At 43.8% G+C, this 6761-nt stretch overlaps 1 long non-coding RNA gene across 2 annotated transcripts; it reads left to right on the plus strand.

The window, feature by feature from the left end:
• Positions 1–677: 677 nt before the first annotated feature.
• On the plus strand, positions 678–6260 carry LOC119845574. Of its 2 annotated transcripts, none has more exons than XR_005289637.1 (3): positions 678–768; positions 1288–1849; positions 4630–6260. It is a non-coding gene; the product is annotated as an uncharacterized LOC119845574 (long non-coding RNA). The 2 variants fall into 2 exon arrangements; XR_005289636.1 differs by having other exon boundaries at positions 688–768; positions 1308–1849; positions 4630–6224.
• The last annotated feature ends 501 nt before the right edge of the window (positions 6261–6761 follow it).

Here is a 6761-nt window from a genome sequence, read left to right on the forward strand (position 1 = left end):
GGGTAACCAAAAGCTGAGGTGGGGGACTGGCACTGGGTAGGCAAGGAGAGTGGGACTGCGAACCAGCGTGGCAGGGAGAAGGAGATAGAGGGAGAGGAGAGATTGATGAGGAGCCAGAGTGCTGGAGGAGAACTGGGACCGACTGGGCAAAGAGACTGGGAAAAACTGGCACCAGGGATGCAGGGGAAAGGGTAGGGATTGTGAGTCAATGAGGAGCCCAGGGTGGGAGATTTGGACTGGGAGCCAGAGGGGACAGGAAGTGGAGATGGGTGGTAATGGAATTTGTTTTTCCAGTTTGCTTTTTTTAAATGTAGTAATTAAGTTTGCCTGTGAAATCTTAATTTGCTCCCTTGTGCATATGCATTGTGATACAGTCTTTAATTTCATGATCACATACTATTTTCTTTCCCCACAGACCCTCTGCCTTCTTCATTGCATAGGACAGATCCTCTGGGGATGAAAGAGGATTGTGCAGTGAAGGAGGCTGGTGTTGTCAGTAGGATAGTTAGGGGGTTTATATCTCACATTTGCTCTGAAAGAGTTAACTGGAACGGGACAGCTCAATTAAGTCACTTGGTTGCACCTAGGGCGTGGGCCAGACCCAATGAAAGATGAGTCCCAGTTGTGGGAAGAGCTGGGTAGCTAGTATAAAGAGAGGAAGCTCAGAGGTGGAGAGCTAGAGTTAGCTAGTAAGTAGGTTGGTGGGGTTGAAGAGGAAGCCCAGGGGAAGAGTTAGCCCTGGTATTTTCTCCTGAGCAGAGAACTCTGGTAAGAGGCTAGGGAAAGGACAGAGAAACCACCAGGATGGAGGTAACTGTGGTGGTGAGCTCTATTACAAGAGCAGGACCTGGACCTCCAGGGAACCACTCAAGTGAGGGATAGAGTGAATGGGAAACTTTAAGAGGGATGGAAAGCTTCTGCTGGAAGAAGGCAGATGTGGTTTAAGTTTGTATCTTCATTGGGGGCTCTAAAAGAAGCATGAATCTTAAGAGGCTGTGGAGCTTGAGAAGAATGCAGCGGGCCCAGGAAGGGGCTGAGGGGAAGGCCCACTGACCAGCAAGATAAAGTGAAGCCCTGGGAGGTAGCTGGGGCTGTGTATCATAGATAGAAGATTAGGGTTGGAAGGGATCTCAGGAGGTCATCTAGTCCAACCTCCTGCTCAAAGCAGGGCCAATCCCCAATTTTTGCCCCAGACTCCTAAATGGCCCCCTCAAGGATTGAGCTCACAACCCTGGGTTTAGCAAGCCAATGCTCAAACCACTGAGCTATCCCTCTTCTCCAAAACAGACCTTCTCTGCTCACTACAGGAACCATGGGCTGGAACCCAGAAGAGAGGAGACCCCTGACCCTTCCTATCTCCTATCAGGCAACAGGGAGGTGACATGAACCCCCCTGATGGAAGGAGCTGGGCTTTTGAAAGCCCTGAGATGAGAGGGAGTAAGGACTACAGGGCCGAGAGTTGGGCTGAAGACCTGAAGGGCACTGGAATATAGTCTGCTTGGGACATTGTTACCTGCCCTGCAGAAGGGATGGGGACTGTAAATGACTTGGCTGGAGGGCTCAGTCACAAGAAGAGGCAGACCACAGCAGGACTGGACTGGCTGTAGGCAAGGGTTGGTAAATGAGGTGACCCTGCTATGCCACACTTGGCCACAAAGGAATGCCCCAGAGGTGAGTCAACTCTCTTGCAAGGATGCCCTGCTTCATTTGTTGCAGATGTTGGAAGATGACATGAATGAGGCAGGGGGCTGCAGGAAGAGAAATGGGCTCATGGTTAAGGAATTGAATGCAGCCCCTAGGAACTGGCTTCTATCCCTACCTGTGCCACAGAGTTCCTGTGTGATGCTGGGTAAGTCATTTTAGACAAAAATGTTCCCATATGGTCACTAATTGTGGGTTCCTCACTTCCTGGGTGCCTGATTTGCAAAAGTGCTGAGCACTCACAACCCCAACAGAAGTCAATGGGCGCTGTCCTTTGAACATATGAAGTTCTCTGAAAAATCAGGTCCTTCTAGGTATCTCAAATTGTGAACCCCAAATTAGTGGATACCCTTAACCTTAAGTATCCGGAGGTAGCCGTGTTAGTCTGTATCCACAAAAACAATGAGGAGTCCGGTGGCAACTTAAAGACTAACAGATCTATTTGGGTATAAGCTTTTGTCTTAACCTTAATCTCTCTGCTTTAGTTACTCCCCATACATAAAATAGTGGTAATACCACCTCCTCACCTGGGTTTTGTCAATATAAATGAACTGATGTTTGTGAAGCACTCAGATACTTACTCCATTGGAGTATCCCATATGCAAAGAGATTCACATAGTATAAACATTTGGTGGGGCATGTGTAAGGTTGCCACGTCACTTGATGTCCCAACCCATATGTTTTAGAAAACGACTTGGCCATATTATTGCAATGCAATGATGTTTAGAGCTGGTTGGAGGTTAGGTGGTTTTTTTGTTTTGTTTATTACTAGTTGAAATTTCAAATATGGGTGGAAAAACAGAATTCACTTTTTAAATATGCTTGCACTTTCTTTCTTTTGTTTGTTTTAAAGCCAGCTCTAATATTATGATGCCACCTTGCAATCTGGCTGGGTAAAGTGGGGAAACTGCCCTGCTTGTGCTCTCCCCATAAACTGAGAAGTTGATTCTCAGAAGGTGTGTTGATTCTCAGAAGGTGTGTGGCTATCTATCAGCTGTTCACGCATTACGGAAACAACAACAAACCTTGTATGCAGTGTTGGTGCCAGGATATTAGACAAGATGGCTGAAGTAACATTTTACTGGACCAGTTTCTGTTGGTGAGAGAAGCAAGCTTCTACCTGAAGAAGAGCTCTGTGTAAGCTTGTCTCTTTAACCAACAGAAGTTGGTCCACTAAAAGATATTATCACACCTCCCCCAACAACAAACCTGAACAGTTGTATTTCCCCCCTTGAATCATACTATCCAGCAGATTTTTCTCTCTTCTCACCCCCTTTTAATGTGCTGGTGATGACCATACACTGATCATCAAACACTGTCATTTGCTGCTTTGGTTTTTTAATCGCTGTAATACTATTCTCAGTTCTACTGCTACCACAGGACTGATATCGCTGCAAAGGACAGTCAACCAATCACCACCCCTACATATGACTGATAGAAGGGGGGGACGGGAGGGAAAAATAATTCCTCCAGACCTGGAGGGTGGGAGGTGCCGCTTTCTTTTATATGCCTCATTTTGGTGGTTGCAGTCCTGCCAGCCCCCAGCAACCCCGTGGTGGTAATGTGGGGAAGCCAATCTTTGCTTACACACTTCTGCTCGCCCTTGTCTTTAGAACAAAGCCTTTGGCAATACAGCACGATCTTTTTGTAAATTACCAGCGTGGTTCCGGGGAGATGCATGAGCTGGTAATTCACAGGGCTCTTGATCAGTTTCACCACTGACTAATGGAACTCGCTTCCCTGGCCGATTTGACACACAAGCAGGTTCCTTCCCCACCCTCCTCCCCGAACACTTATTAGCAAGCAAGGTTTAACGTGATAAAAGAGGAGACCTTGAGAAAAGTCAAAAGCACGTAGGAAGAAAACAGGTTGGACCTGTAAAGAGAAAAGAGTTCGAGTTTCACCAGTGAGCCATGAAATGAAAAGTAACAGCTGATGTACTGGGGAAGAGCAGGCAAGAGGCAGCGTCAGAAACTATGGATCCAAGGTGAACGTGGGGGGAGGGGGAGCTGAAACTTAAAGTAATTACCCAGGCAAGAGACCGAGATGGATATCTACGGTAGTGCCATTTCTGCGTTAGATTCCCTGTAAAAGGATCACCGGAGAGCTCCTTATTGGCAACATGGTTTTTGCACTGTAAGGCACAAATGCCCCCACTGCTTTTAAAAGCTTGAGACTAAGCAACCGATTTTTTTTTTTTTACAGTCCCAGAGGGGTTACAAGTATTTGCATATTTATACTCCAGTTGATCGCCCTGAGGTCTGAAAGCAAGAAATTGCTCCAGAATTTTACTGAGCGCTAGCAAATAAATAAATAAATGAACGACGATGCCCTTGTTTTATTATACAATCAAGGTTAGGTTCATAAATACAGCCTGAAGTGAAGAGAAAAGGCACAGAAGAATTCGTTTAAAACTAGTCTTTCTTTTGAAAGCCATGACCATTGTTTTGTTCTCCTGTCAAGACAGGAAGCTGAATTTCTGGCATAAAATAAAATTCCAATGTGATTATGCTTTGGAGAATTCTTTCTGCTCCTATAATACAATTAAATGCATCTTCTACACATTAGGAAAGCTTTCCTATGTGACAATATAAATCCTTTTGTGCAAAACAAAAAAGAAAAGACATAGAAACAGGAATTCGCATTGTTTGAGATCTAAAATATTGAATCAAAGTGGCATGTTTCATTCGCTGTCCTACTTCTGTGATGATCCCAAAGTAGTTAGTATGTGTGGGTGGATCTTTCCAAGAAACCTGGGCTCAAAAACAATTAAACGCCCGCATGATTTGTAGAAAGGAACTTTCATTTCCTTTTGTGTGTGTCTTTTGCAAGTTTTACTTGTGACGGAAGCGGCGTAAACCCTTGTATTCTGGAAGGCGTTTTAGGTGAGATACTTTAACAGCAGCCGTTGCTTTCTTTTGTTCCTAGGCAGCTGTAGCTTGGACTACTTTTCCCAGCAGGCTGTGCGGAGAGAGCATGTCGGTAAGAAGCTGCCCTCTCCCTCCTCCCTCAGATAAATAAAGAATTGTACAACTTTGCTGACACATCATGTGCATTGAACTTTCAACAAGGGCAACCATGCAAAAGGCAGATCACTGAAAACCACCAGCAACTTACCTCCTCCAAAATGAAACTCCAGAGAGAGACATGCGAAAACTACAAGGCAGTTAGATCCTGGAGTGGGGGGAAGGTTGGCAGGGCAAACAATGCCTAAGGTTTTACATCTTAAATGCACAAGGATAAGTAATGAGGAGATACTTTTGTGGAAGGGGATAAATCAAGATTTTTGCTAGTCACTCCCCATACCCCTACTAAGAAACTACTTTCTGATCACACAACTAAAGAACACTCGTGTCTTGCATAATTTAGTTTACCACTATATAAATACTCCTTTCCAGCTCTTACAGAGCCCACGGATTGTGCGGTACTATATTACACTACTTTACCTGTCTACTGCATTGACAATTGTATTGGCGTGTGTAGTTAAACAAAAGGTGTATTTTTTTGTAATGGGGTTCTTTCTATGCAATCTGTATAACCTTGGTGAAAGGAGGTTTGCTTAATTAATTTGGAACCTGTTGGGTTGATGGGGATTAACACAAATACAGATGTAGGGGGAAGATGAATGTTGTTCTAGAAAAGGCTTAACAAAAAAAATTGCAGGTTTGAAGTGGTCTTCCTTTAAACACTCTGCTCTCAATTATACCATTGACTTCAATGAAGTGATGCCAGTATAAATGAAGGGAGAATTTGCCCCAGGTTTCTAAAGGATCCTGGTGATGGACCTTTTCTCTACAACAAGAGAATGAAGGTGGGTACTACAAAGAACTGAAGAATCTGCTAGCCAGGCCTTTCCTCCTAAGGGAGTTGATTCAATTTACACCATTGTGTTGAGGTGCGTGTGTGTTCAGAAGCTAGATTTGAATTTCTACAGCAAAAATTCAGTGGCTGAACTTGTGTGTGTGTGTGTGTTGCAATTGTCTTCATAACAAAAGGTAAAAATAGCAAAAGCAAGTCTAGTCTATTGTCTGTTTTATTTAAAAGGAAGGTTAGGAAGATTGTCATTCTCTAGGGTTGGATTAGGGGTGAAAATGGTCTGGTCTTACTGTAGTTGTCATTTCTATATTTTAACTTTGAACCTAGGGTTTCTAGTCATGATTATTTTACTTTAAAGAAACATTAAGATAAAACATGTCAAAAATAACTACTTGTGTTTGCTAATAACCCTCTCAGTAGTTCCCACTGGAATCATTTTAAATGTAGAATTTCCTTTTCAACATTTATGCTTCTGGCTTTACACTTAGTCTCTCTTCCCTATGCCAGCTAAAATGTTTCACTTCTCTTTCTGCCGTTACCATCATTGCTTACATCTAAGTTTAAGCACTGCTGATGAATGTTTAACTATATTTGTAAACTGGTTTTGTTGACATGAAGAATAATCTGAGAACATTTTTATACACATTGGTCAGGGAGGATGTCACTTTATATGTCTGTACAGTGCCCAGCCCATTTTGGGGATTCTGGAATATAACTAATAAATATTAATGATCATGAGCTAGATTTGTGACTTCAGGCACAGTCCCGTGAAAAGAGTCAGTAGGTACAGTACCATAGACACGCCCTTCTGATTCACATTTTCCTCCTTGCTCCTGAGAGAATCCTTGACTATTGGCTTACACCAATAGTGTATTATTACTCCCTTCTTCATATACCTCTCCTGTTATGAAGGCTTGGCTACTCTACCCACTGAATGTTGAGGGGTGGATGTAAGACTGTGCCTGTTCCCCATCTACACCTTGCCCACTTTCTCCCTCCCTGGAGCAGGTGGTCAAGTAACCTTACTTATGACTCTCCTTCATGACCCAGGATCAGGGGTGTGTGTGTGTGTGTGTTGTGGGGGAGGGGTTCTTTTTCCCTTGGATGAGTGTATAGTCTGAATCACAATCAACAGGAGAGTGACCAGATGTCCCAATTTTTATAAGGACAGTTTTGATATTGGGGCTTTGTCTTACAGGTGCCCCCCCTCCATGCCATGACCCCCCCAAAAATTTTTTAAATAG

The sequence above is a fragment of the Dermochelys coriacea genome, chromosome 1 (assembly GCF_009764565.3).
Source record: "Dermochelys coriacea isolate rDerCor1 chromosome 1, rDerCor1.pri.v4, whole genome shotgun sequence".
NCBI classification, from domain to species: domain Eukaryota; kingdom Metazoa; phylum Chordata; order Testudines; family Dermochelyidae; genus Dermochelys; species Dermochelys coriacea.